An 18,298-nucleotide genomic window follows, 5' to 3' on the forward strand; every position below is an offset into this window, starting at 1 on the left:
GGCCCCTTTTCATGCATCGGTCAGCCCATTTGTTAGAGAAGTACGCTTGGGGGTTTGACCATGTGTTATGTTGGTGGAAGAAAGGAGATCGATTTCAGGGATGTGGCAGAGGGTCCGGGCATCGATGACGATGCATTTGATGAGTCGGAGCGATCAACCTATGCAGCGTAGAAAGAGTCGTACACCAAAGAGAGGGGCGTCGAGGATGGTGACTGACATTAAGAATTCTTCCATACGTTCGTGAAACCATTTACACTCAATTTCTTCATGAAGACATGGGCGTCTGACCACTAGACTTTCTAGATTGATCCACGTTAGAAGCCTGAGTGTCCTGGCCAAACCACTGAAGCAACCTTAGACAGCGATCAAACCATGAAGAGGAGCTTCACGAGATACGACTATTTACAGACGTTCCTATCGCTCTAGCATCTTAGGCAAATTCTGTCCTGAAGCGCTATCGAACATTGTCATGTGACTACAACTACATAATGAGTTATTCGACAATCTGCTCCAGGAGGTTGGCAATCAAGATCTTTCGTTGATGACGATAAGCACCCGAAAGAGAGATTCATCAGGCGAGCATGGCACGATTCAATACGGGGAAAACCTCTGGTTCATTCCTTCTTTCCGCATGTAATGAAGAGCTCTCCTTAGCCAGGTCGTCTTTAACAGTGGAAGAATGACTTGGAGGGTTTGGTTTGGCCGAGGGTCGTCTGTCCGACTCCAATATCCCGCCCTCTCTTCCCATATAGAGAATGAGATGACACTCTGCCCAACCGGCAAATTAGTGGGGGGGTACGAAGGCTCGCTTTTGATAGTCCTTGATCACCCACTTCTACCACCACCGAGTTGAGGCTCTGAGTCAAGGTAATGAAGCTTTGGCATCTCTCTTCCACATTATCTGGAACTGGCTCAACGGAATAATCGGGATCAGAGTACGATCTCGGAGATCTGGATAGTTTTCGGTCGGCAGGGAAGCGGTGAATTATCTCACCAGCGACGAAGAGTGGAAAGCGCCGAGGGGCTCTGCTGCAGCTTGCGCACGGATATGCATACCATTATCTCAAGGGATGATTCTGATTTCACAGATACGGGAAAGCCGCTTCCCACTCGAACACTTTGTCAAAGATAGACGCTCGAGATAGAGAAGAATAGGCACATTCTCAAGCACAAGGAGCGAGCTAAAGACTGAGTCTGATCTGATTGGAAGGCTATTTGCCGATCTTTCGAAGAAAAGGAAAAGGGCAACGACTTGTCTACTACAGAGTCAGAAAGGTCTTCATATTGACGATAGTCACAATGTATGGATTGAAACCCGCCACAAAGAAGTAATCGGGACCGGGAGGGCCGCGAGCCAATCATCTGAGCAATCCGTGAGACAGCCCTGATGCTCCATCCCACCGTATGAGACCGACCCACTGGAAGAATGAGGGACGCCGGAAAAATGACAAAGTGCCGCCTCTCTCGCTCAGAGGGGCTTTCTCTTCTTTCTTCTTGAGTTCCCATCCATCACTTCTTTATGGCCAAGTCTATATCACCCCCTACTTGACGCTCCTACTGCATAGTCTTCGTCTACTCAAGCATTGTTCGCTCCTCAGTCCTCCTGCATCGCATAGTGCGCCCGTCCAGGATTCTTCTGTACTTTGATTGATCATTATCGCCATTCTTCTTTACCAGTGATCCGAGTGCGGTCTTCAATCCCTTCGCCCCTTTTGTGGTGGTACCGGCGGGGCCAGGCCTTAATGTAGGATTGTCCGGGCGACCTCAGTGGAAAGTCGATCGGGTCAAGGCCCCCATTGGGAAAGGGTGGGTTGCGGGCGAACGAAAGCAAAGTGAAGGAGAGAAGGTAGACAGAGAGCGATCCTTGCGAGCCTTGCCAGGCCGCTCCATAAGGGCATTGCCCTCTGAGTTGGGCTTGGGGCCTTTCCGTAACCCTCTTTTAATGACGGGAATGGAAAGTGGGACTTGGTGAAGAAAGGACTGACAATGCACTCGGGAAGAACGAAGACAAGGGGATCCGTAAGGATCGAGCTCGACTGATAAGGTAAGAGTAAATGGCCTAAAGCCATTTACGACTGTTGCTGTGGGGCGAAGAGCTGAACGAAGGGAAGGGCCGACTAAAAGGAGGCAGCGACCGTAAGGGAATCAACCGATTGAGCTCGCCCGAAGGGCGAGGGGGATTGTAGACTTAGATATGCTCGACCATAAGGGTAAGAGTAAATGGCCTAAAGCCATTTACGACTGTTGCTTTGGGCGACTACAAGAGTATTTGAGCCAGCGACCGATAGGTCGATAGTAGGAGACAGATAGAGCTCGAGCGTATGCGAGAGGGGCGACAAAAGGGGAATAGAGCCAGCGCAATACCATCATGACTTTTGGTCGATTGTAGACGTAAGGATAGAACTCGACTGATAAGGAGAGGGGCGAAGAGCTGAACGAAGGGAAGGGGCGACAAAAGGAGAATAGAGCCAGCGCAATACCATCATTACTTTTGGTCGATTGTAGACGTAAGGATAGAGCTCGAGCGTATGCGAGAGGGGCGAAGAGCTGAACGAAGGGAAGGGTATCGACAGATATGCTCGACTAATATTGATAAGGAGAGGGGCGACACAAGGGGAATAGAGCCAGCGACCGATAGGTCGATTGTAGACGTAAGGATAGAGCTCGACTGATAAGGAGAGGGGCGACAAAAGGAGCCAGCGACCGATAGGTCGATTGTAGACGTAAGGATAGAGCTCGAGCGTATGCGAGAGGGGCGACGGAAAGAATAGCAGTAGTTAATAGCAGTAGTTGAGCCAGCGCAATACCATCATTACTTTTGGTCGATTGGAGACGTAAGGATCGAGCTCGACTGATAAGGAGAGGGGCGAAGAGCTGAACGAAGGGAAGTGTACCCACTGGAGATGGAGATGGATATGGATATGGATAGGTGAGACGATAGTCGAATTGGCGAAAGAGCTGAACGAAGGGAAGGGCGAGCAACTTCTTTTTTCGTTCCGAACCTGGAATTGTAGTCGCTTTTTCGGGCAAGAGTCGTGAATTAACTCCGCGTCGTTACACTCTCACTCGCCCGTCGCTTTGCTCCCCTCCACGTCGCTATCGCTCGTCCGTTTCACTCGTTCGTCGCTTTGCTCCTTCCTCGGTTACATCCAATAACGAAGCCGAGGTTCTGGCAGAACACTTTCGGCAGGTTTAGAATCATTCAATCCTAGTTCAAGCGTATAGTTCAAGCGTATTTATTCTCTAACTGCGGATTCTCTACATCTAGGGTTCTGGCTTATAGGCGAGGAGCGGCATCCGACTTCATTTCTAATCCAAATTGCCCACGTTCACGCGAAAAGCAGAACACAAAGAACACTTTCGCTAAAGACGAGCTATGAAAAGCAGTGAATGAAATAAGTAAGGATAATGAGCAGTGAATGAAATAAGTAAGGATAATGGCTTCAAGGGAACTCGGGAGAAAACCTTCAAATTCAAGTGCACTTCTTACATAACATTTGGCACCAGCAACTATTATATATCTTTCTCTCATCCCGTACTCGTGGAATTGGAGGAACGGAAACCTCTTACTGGAAATCACGTATAATGTATAATAGGTAATAGCTAATAGCCGCAGAACGTCTTGCTCCTACGAGGCTGCAACTCATTATATTATAAATCTAAATGGTTAAATGGTTTATTGGCGAACTCTTGGACTTAGCTTCTCTCGCACCTATCATTATTGGGAAAGTCAGTGTTCAGTCTGTACTCCCAGTAGGAGTATGAGGAGGAGCAGACTACATTAATTTAGAAGACCTCCTCTCACTCTCTTTAGAAGACCCCCTCTCTTCCGCATAATCAGTTAGAAAAGACCGGTCAAGCCATGCCAGACCAGAACTAATTTAATTAACTTCAGACTTCAAATTTAATTAACTTCAGGCTTCAACCAAATTTAATTAACTTCAGGCTTCAACCTATTACTCATACCATTCCGTCAAACTCATATTTATAATTGAATTAAGAGCTTGGTTGAGTGCCGCGTACTTCTTTCCATTTAGAATAAGAATAAGTAAACGGGTACCAGCGTATATTTTAATGACTCCCGAGCCCTAATCCGTAGCTGCTTGAACCGCGTCACGTCGCTGTCTTCCCTTCGTACCTCTTTCCTTCCGCTCCCGTCTGTTAGTTTGAGATTGTGCCGGTACAGTCTGTATAAGTAGGCTCCGCACCTGCCCTATCTGACTCGGTCGGGGAATCTTCCTTCATCCCTTAACTTAGCATTAACAGTGGAGCGACTAAACGTTCCGAAGGTACCTGGGAAAGGAGGGAAGAATAAAGAATCCCGAACCCGTACTCAAAGTTGAAGGTCTTCCTCTCTTCCTCTCAAATCACCCGTGGGTGGAGCTACTCATACTTCTGGTCGAGCCATCAACTCAGCTGTACTCTTTTCATAAGTGTTCGTTCCTCCCCCCTCTGAAGTACCTACAAAAAAGCAAAACTCGAAACCTCTTTTTTCAACTTTCTTATTTTATTAATATACTATACTTTATAACTTCACTTCCAACTCGAAAACCTATTTTAATAAACAGGACTTAACTCGAAACCTGTTTTAAAACGGCCGCGAGAGTGCCGCGTGATAAGAAGGAATGCCATGAAAGCGGGAAAGCAGATGGATGCCATGTGAAAGGAGCGAGATAGCGACAGAGGGAGAAAGTCAGAGAAAAGAGGCCACAAGCTATTATTTATAGCTTGGTCAAGGTGCGTGCATAAGGACCGGGAATGAGTGGAAGGGGAGCAAGAGGAGAGCGGGAGCGACTTATAGCTTAGGCCCGCGACTACGAGACAGTGAGGAGGAGTCTCCTCTAGGTCCTCTGGGGTTCTGTTCATCATGCCGCTCGCCAGGCCTGTTCTCTCTCTTTTCTGATGGCGGTCGATAAAATACAAAAATCTACTTTTTTCTTTTCGCGCAAGAGAGATCGGACTACTAATACTATAGACTTTCATTGTGAAGCTGGTGCCCTACCTTTGAATAAGGAGCGCGGACGCGGCCTTCATTCGATTCAATAACAATAATGAATGTTGGCTTCCTCTTTCCGCTAGGGCCGAGGTCACGACGGGTTTTGATGTCATCTGTCCCTTTTAGCGGATTACAGTAATTGCGTGAATGGCCCAAAGCCATTCACTCTCACGTTCGGAATGAAAGCGTGAAAGACAGAATTTCTTTGTAAGAAGTGCATCTCAAGCGTGAAAGATTCTTTTAAATTTCTTTCGGGGCAGATAACGTTAACTGTCTGATTCTTTGTATGCCTGAGATAAATAAGGAGAGAGAGAGAAAATTCTTCTTCTGTTTTTGGAGTCTTTTTTGTTTCTTTTGTTTTTCTGAGGATTTTCTTTCTGCTTTTCCGCGGTTCACCATACTCTGTCTGTTCATTACTAACTATTTGTACTCGGAAGAGAAAGAGTCAGGTACTACTGGAAAGGTACGGGAAGAGGGGAGCGTACTCCACTTAAGACTTAGCTTTAGTTGCTTGTACCCTTTTGCCTTGTACCTATGAATGATCTTTGTTAGGGGAAGGGACGACTACTCGGTGAGTGGGCTAAGGAATGAGGAGTCCGAGGGCATAGGTTAGAGGTTAGCCGATCTCATATTAGGTAAGACCAGTACGTAAGCCGGATCTAATAGGAGGCGCAGTTAACAGAGACTACAAGACGCAGACCAGGTCGGGGAGTAGAGGTAGGTAGGGCAGAGTTCGTCGAGGGAAGAGAAAGATGTAGGAGAGTACTATTGATTAACACGTGACGCGGTCAATAGAATAGTAGTAGCAGTAGAGTTCAAACGGTTAGCGCTCCTCACTGCCATGCAACCTTTAGGAGCTGAACCGAAGCTGCTAAAAAAGTGTTTAGATCCCAAGAACCACATGCATGGTAAAGCACCCAGGGCTCAGATCCCTAATTGAATGCGAATGCGAAGGATTATCGTGGATAAGGTGAGACGATAGTCGCCTAAAAAACCATCAGCAGTATTTGAAGAGCTGAACAAAAGTTTCATTCTTTGAACTTTTGGGAGGCCGCGTGGTAACCCCGACGTGAACTATAGATCCTTGATGGTCTAAGAATGGAACACCTCTAAATGTATAGAATGGTAAATGAAAAATTCAAACTCTTAATCTACCTTCTCTATCTCTTTCGAGGTCCTGAACTTACTTATCAAAAGGAGAAGCTCCAGTCGAAACCCACTTCTTCGAATCCCTCTTTCAGGTTCCCTTTGGTCTGCAGCCATTCATTCCTCAGGTCTTCGATTCCCTCCTGCACCTGTTGTTTGAGCTCTAAGTTGCATCTGTTGTTCGATCGCTACCTTCGAAGTCCTTTCCAGTCGTTCTCTACCTTTGGTATCTCCAATCCCAATTGGAGTAGTTGCAGATGTAAATTTCTATATGATATTTCTTTGGATGAAATTTGACTTAAACTGAAAACTTATCAAAAGTAGAAGCTCCAACTGACCCCTCTTTGAGGTCCCGAAGTTCAACCCCAACTGGAAAACCCCTTTTCTTCTCACTCCTTTCGCTCGACTGAAGTTGAGGTCTCCTTACTCGTTCCCTTCGGTTCTCTCGAGACCTTCCTTACTCCTTTCCAGTCGTCCTGCCCCTTGCATTTGGGTCTAAGTCAGTACTCTCCTTTGCAGTCGTTCTCTTCCTCAGGTCTAAGCTGTCTTTTTGGTTTCCATCTTTTCTTTTACCAGGCATATTGTTTGGCCAGAATTTAAGGTTTAAGGAACATGGGGTTGCCCAGTTGGTAACCCCAATGTTCATCCCTACAGGTAGAGGAAGGTCGAAGATGGAACACTTATACTATACTAGAAGGTCAGGAAACTCCAACCGAATCTCAATCTACTGAACTCCCCTAAAGTCAAAAAACCCTCAACTCTATCTTTTAGAACTTCCAATGGAGTAAAATGCGATCCCCTTTGGTTATGGCAACGACAGGTATTCCCTCAACTCTAAATCGACAAACGAGAAATCCCGGATCAAATCAATTCTTTGTTCTTTCGTTCCCTTCGGTTCTCTCCTTTAGATCGATTCTCCTTGCATCCCTTACCTTCCGCTCCCTGCAGCTATCCTAGTTGCATATTTCGATTTCTATAATCGAATTTCTTTGGATTCAATTATACTTAAACTCCAACTTCAAATCCCTTTGGATCGAGACCATCGAAAGCCTAAGCCCACTACTTTCCAGTCGTTCTGTTCACCCTCTACCTTGCATCTGTTCCTTACTCCATTCCAGTCGTTCTGTTCCCTTACGATCGAAGTCCTTTCCTTACTCCCTTCCATCACTCCATCACTTCGTTCTGTCCTGCACTACCCTTTTCATTCATTCCATTTCACTCCTGTTGTCTTTCCTGTCTTTTCTAGTAATTTGTTTTACCAGTGAATATGCCCGGAAAGAAATCCCTATGTGAAAGAGGGGTTGGCTAGTCGACAACCCCGAAGTTCATACTCTAACTCAATGCTGGTATAAGCCCGAAGGCTACTAAAGAAATAGAAAAGTAAGGAAAAAAAAAGGCCCTAATTTAAATCTACAACTTCCAATCCGACATCAAACTCAAATACCTCCTCTCCTTGCAGTCGTTCCTCTCCCTCAACTCTATCTTTCTTTCAATCGACTGACCTCAAAGCATACCTCCTAGTAGCTGTCCCAACTCTTTAACCCTTTGAACTCTACTGAGCTATTTTCTTAGTTTTGGTATCTACTGAACTAAATTGAAGCAATCCCTTCTCTAAATCGACAACTTCAAATCCGCTAGGAAATTGAAATCCATACTTATCTTTAGGACTCCCCTAAGCACTCTACTCTAGTCGTACCTTTCTTTGGTATACCCTCTTAACTCTAAACTCCCTTCTTCAACCCCTAGGTCTGGCTCCCATGCCTGCACTACCCTTGCATGAACTCCTTTCCAGTCGTTCCCTTACTCTCGAGACCTTCGATCTGTTCCTTACTCTCTTTCCCTTGCATCGACAACTTCCTATCCCTTACTCTCTTTGCTTTCAATCGATTCCGTTTCTTTATATGGTATTTCTTTTCGATTAAATTATACTTCAATTCCTACCCTTTCAAAGCATACTTCCTAGTTGCTGGAACTCCAGTTGTAACAAGTAGCTGTAACTCCAGTTGTAACAAGTAGCTGTAACTCCAGTTGTAACAACTCCAACAGGTGGAAGAACTCTTACCTTTCTATTCGATTGACTCCTTAGGTGCCAATCGACTATCGTCTCACCTTATCTACGAGAATCCTTTCGTCTGCAGCCATTTACTGTTCAGGTTACCTTTCCTTTGTTTGGATCGATTTATTAGTTCCTATCGCTTTCTTTGCTGTCACAACCATTGCATTTCTGTTTTCCATCTTTTCTTTTACCTGGCATAAATGTTCGGAAAGAATTTCATCTATATGAAAGAGGGGTGGCCAGGAGAGGTTACCCCGAATTTCATTCCTTTAGCTCCTTGAAGGGCTATGAATGGAACACCCCAACTGCAATAGAATTGAAATGAAAATTCAACCCAATCTAGAAACTTCAAATCCCAGTTGCCTATTTCTAAAGTCAAAACCCTGAACTCTATCTTCTCCCTTCGCCTTTGGATCGAGACCTTTCAAGAGCTACTTCCGCTCCCTTTGTTCCTATCCCTTCCCTTCCATTCTTTGTTGCTGTCGATACCTTTGCATTTCGATCGATTCCATTTCTTTTATATGGTATTTCTGTCTTCCTCAGGTTCCCTTTCGTCTGAAGCCATTGCTGCTATTGACTCCTCTCCTGCTCAAAAACTCATCAACAGTATGAATCAAATTCTGCTGATGTTTTTTTTGGGGAAAGTGAATTTCAGTGAAAGTGCCACTATAGGAGATCAACTTTTTTGGAACTTAGGGAACATTTGCTTAAGGAAATTCTGTTTATGCGAACCTAAATTCGCTTTTATCAAATCAAATTTGGGTTTTTCAACTTTTTTTAATTCCGAAGTTTGACTCGACTTTTCTAAAGTTGAATATAAGATCAAATTCTGCTGATGTTTTTTTGGGGGCTAAAAGCCCGTTTATGCGAACCTAAAAAAACCATCAGCAGTATTGGTAAGTTCGCCTTTGATCTAACTTCATGAGAAAGTAACTAGTGGAAAGGTCCTCTCGTATTGAGGGCATTGGGCTTTGAGCTGAGCCTTCTTTGAGCTGAGCCTTTAGGCTTTTGGGCTCAGGAATATATAAATCTCTCAGGAATATATAAATCTGGAGAGGCTCTTTCTAAGTGTTCTTTGATTGTTGATTAAATTCTTTATTAAGAAGTTGTATTTCTGTTGCAGTTAATAAGTTCTATTTCTCTTGGAGTACGTGTCCCGTTTTCTCAATTCCTTAATTGAATTATTTGGTCACTCCTGTCAATGGCATAGCCGGACGTGTTCAGTTAGAATTCTAGGATCTATGGTTTTGTTTGTGGCCCCTTTTCTCCTTTGGTTTGTTTATGACCCTTCAGTTGAGTACCCTTGTTTGATTCCTGTATTCTTTCCTTCTTGACTTCGTAATTCTAAATATGTCTTTCCTCTATTTTGTACGGCTGAAAACCCCGATTGGTTTCCTCTTTTGTACCGCTTAAAAGGTTCTTTTCTCTAATGGCAGACCATAGGATTGAACTTCGGAGGATTGAATGTCAGGTATGTCTAAATCTACAGAGTAAAGAGAACTACATCTGCCCTCTAGTCCGTAACTACAGATTCAACTGCATCAAATTCAACTGCATATAAAGAAGATCTTTCGTAGTTTTGAATCGGGAATCCGAGGCAGTAGTGGAGTGAATGCCAGGTATAGATAGATCGAATGATGGTACTTTTAGCTGAGCCGACAGGCTTTTGGGCGAAGGTCTCTAGTACAGAAAGAACTGCGGACCAGAGGAGTGAATGGCAGGTACAGAAATCTATAGAGGCGTGAATGCCAGGTATAGAAAGACAGCTAAATTAAATGAAAGTCAATCCAGTACCGAAAGAGAGATGCAAGGACAGAAAGCCCTTGCGCGGGTAGTTCCAGGTAATAAAGATTCAACTGAAGAAGGTAAGACATCTGAAACTGCATACCCTAGGATTGAATGGCAGACCATAATGGAAATATAGAGGGAAATGGAAATATATATAGGAATAGGCATATGGCTAAGATGTATTGAGTATGAGAGCATCTAATTTGTATTAAGGATGATCTCATTTGGAGTTGAGGCTTTCCTTGGGTTTGTGTATTCCTAGAGCCAGCAGTTTGCAAGACCATTGATTTGAAAGACCATTGAAAAGACGGGGCTTCATACATGCCAGCAGAATAATTAAAGGTATAGCCAGCAGAATAATTCATATTACATATTATAAGTAGAATCTCATTTGGAACTCAAGATTTAGAATTTATAAGTAGAATCTCATTTGGAACTCAAGATTTAGAGTCAGGATTGCCAGAAGGCTCATAAGTAATAAGATACATTTGTAACTACAGGTTCATAGTCAGGTGTACCTAAAGCCTCATAAGTTGTAACTACAGGTTCATAGTCAGGTGTACCTAAAGCCTCATAAGTCAGAAGATTTGGAACTCGACGGTTCAGAGTCAGGTTCGTAGTAAGGATTTACAGAAGGCTCATAAGTAATAAGATTTGTAACTACAGGTTCATAGTCAGGTGTACCTAGTTTCAATAAAGGGTGCTTCCCCTTCCCTTTCGTTCAGCTCTTCGCCAATCGACTATCTAATCACCTTATATGATAATCCTTCCCTTCGTTCAGCTCTTCGCCCCTTCCCTATCAATCAGCAAAGTGTCATACCCGGTTTTCCAACCCCACCAGCTGTTCTAAGAAGAAGAAAGTGTATGCACGCCATTCCTGAATAAAGTACCTTTCGGTACCCTCTAGAGGAGTAAGGATCCCTGGCCAAGAGTCTATACCTAGACGATCGACAAGTTGTAGACACTTCCACATTAAACCGAACCGAAGAAGATTTGAATCTTTTCGATTACAATTCCATGAGAGGGTGACTACTGGAGCTTCCTCCAATAGAGTTTCAAGTCTGACCCAGTCATCTTAACGCGGTACAGCAGTACCACTTTAATGAGACTAGCCATTCCTCCATCCAAGACCTCACCAGTGACCACTCAAGGAAGTCACTCATCCCTGGTTGCTCGAAAAGAGTAACCGGAGGAGGTCGTAGGTCAGATAATTTGAATTTTATCCGAAGAAAATGCATTAAATAACCTATGAGGTAAGGTGAAAGGAGCCGTCCCCGGCCTAACCACAACCGTAAAGGTAAGGTAGGTCGGTTCCAAAGTCAAAGCCTCCTGTCCATAGACGGAGAACAAGTACTGTGGAGACGACCAAGAGTCTTGTAACCGACCCCCCCCTATCCGACAGAGGGTACTAAACCTCCTAATCGAGTATTTTAACCTAATGGCATAATAGCCATATGGGTGGAAGAAGTTCGATAAACAACGGGTTGAAATTGGACTCAGATCCAAAGTCAAACCATTGACCAAGAATCTCTTGGCGAACTCAATGCAACCAGTACTAGAGATTAAGGATTTTGATTTTGATATTGAAACTTTCAATGAGTTCAATATTGTGGTGTACTGATCTGCAACCTTACGATCACAGATCAAAACATCATCACCAACGCATACTTTGTAAAGCGATGACTTGGGTACACCTTTTCTGCAGCCCACCAAATCATTAAATGATGGGTGAACGCAAATAATGGCCATGAAGCAGAATATCCTACTGGCTGCCCTAAGTTAAGTGCTTCCTTATTAATGAATGATCTTGCTCAGTAGGAGGGCTTTTCCCCTCTTTCATAATGTCGCGATAAAAACCTTCTGTGCAGCCTGATTCTTTCTCTGGAAATGAGGGTGCCCTCGATTGACATTTATCATCGAATAAGGAATCCTTCCATGGATGAGAAGGTTGAGTTACAGACTCCGTTGGCTTTCGCAAGGAAGCATCTCGAAAGTTTCGCAATCTATGGTTGATGCCTTCTATCCCATTCCCTACTTAAATTCGTCCGAGCGGCCCCTCTAGGATGCGGGAAGGACTAGGCAGGCTCTTTAGGGCTCTGATCCTCTTCCTTATACTCAAAATCTACTGAGACCCACTAGGTAAATAAAGGAATTACCACGGTAAGACACATATCGCAATATTACATCTACCTTTGCCCTAGCTTTGATGACCTTTGCCTTACCCCCCATTTCATAGCGCCTTCGCACAGATTTCCTTCTAACGTTTTTAGCAAAGGCCCGGAGAGAAAGCATAGTCTAGTTAGTAGTCCTAGAGAAGCCAGAATCAATCCTATAGATTAGGACTGGCCTGTAACCTATAATCTTGATGCACTCTATTACCTAGAATATTATATGCATATCCTCAAAAACGGGAATATGCGCAGATAAAAGCACCTTTTTCACTTTCTCACTGGATTGCGAACTGACTTATCCTTTTGATGAGAATGCCACTACTCTTACTTACTCCTACTGCTTGAAAGACTACTTTTTTTTGGCCCAGAAAGCTCGTTCCCTAGTATCAGCATGCAAAAGTTCAAGTGGTGCCTTCTATGGAACGGAACCTCTTCCACTCCTCAAACCTACCTATTGGCGTGTCTGGATCAGGTGAATCGCTTGGCTAGATATCTCCTTAAGCGAGAGATCGTTAACTCCTTAGTTCCTTAGGATAAGAAGGGAGAAGCACGAAAAACCCTAGCTTTCTGTCGATCCTTAGCTCCTGCGTCAGATCCTTTTGCCCCTGACTCTGCTGGATTGAAAGCGGATGCAAGAGAACTCTCAATGGCTGCAAGTAGAACTGCCATGGAACTATATGGATAGCAACTCCCACCGGATGGAGATCTCTTAACTTTGATTTCAAGCCCCTCTTACCTTCTCTAGCTTTCGCTTGCCTAAGGTGAAGGTCAGAATAAGAGACAGCTACTGGACACTACGGTGACTGTAAGCGATCTAACAGAACTGGCTTGTTGAACGAAACTCAGACTAGAGATATCAAATGACCTAGGGGACTGGACCCCTAGATGTAGCACTGGATGTAAGAAAAAACTCGACTACCAAACTTAGTACTCCAACTAATGGCCTTAAGACAATTGGTACAACTGCTTCAAGCGGACATGACATAGGCTATTGAGAAATTGAGATCCCCAACTTAAAGGCATTTTCGGGGAATAGCCTTTAAGTCTAAGATCCAATACCAACTGCCTAAAATGACCCGGGGGGTCTCTTATACCCCGGCCCCGCCTGACGAATTTTGAGAGCTTTTTTTTAATGACTTTTCAGGGACTACGGGGAACTACAGGGGCTTGATTCCGAGGTTGAACCGGATATGTAGGCAAATCCAATACAAGAAAAAAGTTGGACCCCAGCCCAGGCTTGTGCAGTTAAGGTTGTTGTACACGACAAAATAAGAAAAGAAAAGGAAAGGAAAGGAGGGATTAGTGGGGTCGATAGAGATTGCTTTTTCTTTAGAATCCCTAGAGTCAATCTATACAATAAGTGGCACAGGGTTCCCGGTGCTCTAATTTCTTGCCTGCTTCAACATACAAAACTAGTTAGCAAGGTTCTCAGTGAGAACCTGCACTGGCCTCTCCTACTTTCATCACAAAACAAAAGAAGACTCTCATCTGCCCTGCTCTTAGCTCGGGGTTCTTGCTTAATTACATGAGGCGTCCCTTCTTCCTTCTTTCGCAAGACTTCCTGTCTCCCATGCTCCGCTTCAATCTCTTGCTTGCTTTGGTGCCTGGTCCAAGGAAAGGAGTCCAAGTCTGCCTTACTCTAACAAGTAAGCAAGTAAACTACCTTCGAATAAGCAATCAAATCACAAAGGCTAGTCGGTCATAGGCTCAGCTCCTAGTTGGGGTGGGGGGCTCCCTCTCTTTCAGTGCATTAAGGATTACTGTTAATATGCTCTTAACTTAACTTAATGGAAAAAAAAAGAATGAATCTTTGCATAGTAGTCAATTTCCCGCCCGTTCTGCTCCTTGAACAGACCGGCGCTGATATAAAGCTCCATGAGCCTTTCTGTGTCCGGGGAGGCAACACGGACTCCAAAGATCCAGGCCCGGTCTCAAGAGTTGTATCTCCGTCCGAACCCGTACGTACTAGCCTCTCTATACATACTCCCATTCACGTTATTATTCCCGACCTTATTGACATCTCGCTCTGCGTCCGTCCCTTTCCCATATTCAAATTAGCCAAGTCTAAGTCCATTGGGTGGGAACCTTTCCCACAGGGTAGTACGGTTAAGCCGAGGCAGGCGAGGTTGTAGGTGAGCGCCTTTCTCGCCTTGCGCATTTGGTTGGCAGGGTGCTCAAGGGCATTTGGTGTGGTCTGATTGGTATATTGGTTGTTCTAAATGAAGGTACTCGAAGTCTGCCCACAAAAACTTCCATTTTCTATCTTGGCCTCCGAGATTCTTTCGTGCTCTTTCTTGGCTCTGTAGACCGACCAGCGAGGCGTCTCTCCATATGTGGCTTAGCAGGCTCAGCATCAGTAACAATCTAGGCGGCTACCCTGTCTCATATGGGTTGAGAATGTTAGGTCGAGCACCTCCCTCGAGTTGGTGTGTTATCTCACTATGGCACCAATAACAGGGACAGGGGCCCAGTCAGCGTACTATAGATTTAAACAAACGTAACCAATCCCAGACCCAACAGGGCAACGTTTTTTCCTTCCCTCGAACCAACTACTCCAGTTTTTCCCAAGTCTGAAGATAGATATGAATCCTCCGCCTCAGATGAGCGGATTATCTAATTTTTCCGCTTCGCTTTTTGGGTATGTGTCTTTTCCGTTTCCCAGAGATGTGTGTGATCAAATTCGGGCGGAAAAAAAAAGATATTACACCGGATTCTGGTATGGTAGCATCGGTAGAAGTACAGCTCGTCCTGACCCGTGAACGGCCTTAGAAAAAGGTCTTGGGTGACGACATAAGGTTTGACGAGCATTCTCGGGTGGTAGAATGGTGTTGGGACTATTGAAACTGTCGATCTCCAACTTGAAGGTGGGCGGGAGATAGATAAGGCCTGCAAGGGCACTGTCTAGTTCTCGACTCGATTATCTTGTATGAGCTGAGTGGTAGACCAATCCTACCATAACTAAAGGGGTGAGGAAGAAAAAGAAAGATCAACCTACTACCAAAAGAAAAGGTGATACCCCGCTGAAGGCAGCAAGCACCATCCACTTGCAGGAACGAGGCCTTTCTCAACTCTTGGTCTATTGAGGCTCTTCCGGGCAAGTCCTGGTCGACTTGAGAGTCTTTATCCCCACTGGGTAGGTAAGTGGGAATCTGATTCATTGATTTGATTGAACCTAGCGGGTAGCGCGCTACTTCAAAGCTTGCACCCGGCAACTCCTTCCACTTCTCCCAGGGACAGGGACTACGGCTTGACCCTCGGGGAAGAACTCCGTGCCTCGGGCGCCTAGATAGTGAAAGGTTAGCCCTTTGCAACGCTGGAAGCTAAGCAAAGTCACGAAGCTGGCTGACTACGCTCGAGCAGAGCCCAGGAAAGATGGAAAGAGGGGAGTTGGTTGATAAAGATGGACAGTCAGCGGGTTCGGTCTCGGTTGTTCCGGTTCCAGTTAGAAGACTGGAGTGCCTCCTTTCTCTTGTCATTTTGATTCCTTGGTTGGATTACTCGTGCCATACTTCCTATTCAAAGTGGCTTGCTTTTGTAGCTAGAAGGCGGCGGGGAGTTTCGATTTTTTCTTTCTGGGTTTCGACCTCGAGACCGATAGGGGTAGAAGCTATACCGAATAGGTAAGCAGGGTTTGTATGAGCCGCACAAAAATGAGATGTTGGAGAATGAATGAGCTGACCACCTTATGAGTCTGCTTTTAATCGTGCATGAAAATCAGGCTATCTGATCCGTGAATGATGTCAAGTGAACCTCTACTTTCATTTTAATAAAGTAAACTAACCATAAAGCTGGCAAATCAAAGTCTACCTATGTTCTAAACAATAGCTTGTGAAATCTGACCGGAACAAGGCGGATCCCATGGGGCACTTTCACTTTGCCATTTATTTCACTTTTTTTTAGTACACCAAATAGTGATCACATTCATAAAACCTTTGACTTGCGAAACTTATCCACCCGAAGCTAAGGTTGTGTAAGCAAAAAGGATTTCATAAGCGAGAAGATCAGACGATACTCCGACTCGGCGTAACGTCTTCGTCTTGATTGAAACCAACATGGCTAGCTCCAACGAGCACAAGGAATTGAGCAAAGCAAATATAGTTGCATTCTCCCAATCGCAAGGAAAGAATCCTCAAAGACCTTCACCTTTCTTGCTAAACGTCCTCATTTTCTATTTGATCAATTTGACAAGTCCCGAACTGTCAAAGATTTGACTTTGCTTTGAATACAAAAGAGAGGAAGCTTAAGCTACTGGAACCTTAGGAGTGATTCAAAAGTGTATCCGGCTCCCTAGCTAGCTTGAGTCTTCCTTGATACTGCGGAGGCATATTTCTTTCTATCTTTTTTTTTCAACTTTCGAATTCTTCCTCTCTAGCTTGGGGAGGAAGTCAGGTAAGGTGTAAAGTCAAAAAGAATATAATTGTTTCATTGTTTAAGCCAAGCTAAGAATGACAAATATCACTTTTGACATGGAGTTTGAACATGACGAAGCATGAAGGAGGAGTTTTCGACCTAGCGTAGGTTTTCGTATTACGTAAGGGTTCGCCTCTTGAGGAAGCCCCAGCTTATTAAGAAAAGTAAGTAGGGAGGTGAAGCTAGGATAAGTGATCTGGAAGTCTTCCGTTCGGGTCTTCTCCAGTGGGTGGGATAAGGGAAATAGGCGCGCCAAGTCGTCCTTCTTAGCGAGGAAGCAAGTGAATGGTCCTACCTGGTTTTTTCACAATACCCTAATCTTCGTAATCTGATCTAAAATCTAAAATTGCAATCAATTAAGTGTATGAAACGATTTTCTCTTCTGCAGATGAAAGAGCTTCCGCTTCATCTTATGCCACCGCCCTGGCTGAAGCGCCACCGCCACCAGGCAAGGTTATATATAAATTCATTCAGGAGGTCGATCGGGGCCTTTACCCCTTGGAATCCACTAAACATGCGAAAAAAGCATTTTTAGGCCTTGACGAGTCTTTTTCACTTGTCGCATATCCGCTGCTAGAGTAACCGCTTTTCTTCTTTCATAGCTATTCGCCTCTTTCTTTCCTCAAAGAAAGCATTTCCCTTGAAGCCCGTTTGAAAGCTTGGAGCTGGACTTCTTCTTCCTGACTCGATTCAAAGTTTAATTACACTAAGCCAGAGCCCAACCAGGGTGAGAGAGATAGGAGAGTTGGTACGGGGAACCAATGTCACCAACTGAACTAGCTGTCTCGGATCTTTGAATAGACAGAGAGAGATGATCTTCCTGCGGCCCAAGAGCGTATTCGTTCAAAGAGCTAGCAATGACTTTCTTCCCACCCGGAAATCGTAGTAAGCCGGGAGAAAGACATTCATATTCACCCAGGCACGGGATAAAGGGAAAGAGAGAGCCGAGAGCCGGGAACACAATCGAAAGAATTTCCCCTCGAACGGGGATCCTCTTACGTACGAGACTACCTAAGCAAATTCTACTTCATTGCCCGAAACAGCAACATAAAGAGAAAAGACCGCTTTCTTCATCTGCACCGGAAAAGAGCTAAGCCCGGAAGTCACTTCACTCTTCTTTTATTTAAGAGTAAAGAAGGTAGCAGCAATAGCCTTTTTCAACTATTTCGTCTTTCGCCCGCTACTTCATCGCCTGGTTTATGAAATCCTAAACTTAATCAGTTAAGGGGCTGGCTTCCTTCCCTTTGTTTTAGTTTTAAGTGAGGGATGATATTTGTGTTCATTCTTGGATTCTCTAATCGTATTTGAGGAATACCAGATGTAAACTTACTAAACAAAGGAAACATTATAATCACTCTCAAACAAAGAAATTCAAATAAAAGGAATCAAAGAAACCTAATGTATGAATCAGAGTTTTGAGTGCGTAATCCAGCGAATCAACTGCCTTTCTAGGAAGAGTGAATCCCGAAAGAAAGGGAATGAAGTCCTCCTAGTTCAATCCTTCCCTTGCCTTCCTTCTATAGGAATGAATTGCATGGGAAAGGAAAGCCAGATCGTCGAAGCTAGGATGCGTGAGAACTAGAGCTTCAAAAGAAGCCGTAGCGGGGGTTGGTAGTGTGGCCAGAGGCCCACTTGCTTCTAACGTTCTGCACCTTCTAACATAAATAAAAGATGTTGAATTGTCTTAACGCTTTTTCTTCGTTCATTCCTGCGAATCTATCGCGTCAGGTA

The 18,298-nt window shown here is 44.5% G+C and overlaps 1 long non-coding RNA gene across 1 annotated transcript in view; it reads left to right on the forward strand.

Annotated features, from left to right (window-relative positions):
* Nucleotides 1-18,298, forward strand: part of LOC122037606 — a 55,849-nt gene that overhangs the window by 19,575 nt on the left and 17,976 nt on the right. Inside the window, exon 2 of the long non-coding RNA XR_006127679.1 lies at nt 2,142-2,821. This is a non-coding gene — a long non-coding RNA (uncharacterized LOC122037606). The remainder of the gene's footprint in view (nt 1-2,141; nt 2,822-18,298) is intronic.

This window comes from Zingiber officinale, unplaced genomic scaffold, assembly GCF_018446385.1.
Source record: "Zingiber officinale cultivar Zhangliang unplaced genomic scaffold, Zo_v1.1 ctg68, whole genome shotgun sequence".
Classification (NCBI taxonomy): domain Eukaryota; kingdom Viridiplantae; phylum Streptophyta; class Magnoliopsida; order Zingiberales; family Zingiberaceae; genus Zingiber; species Zingiber officinale.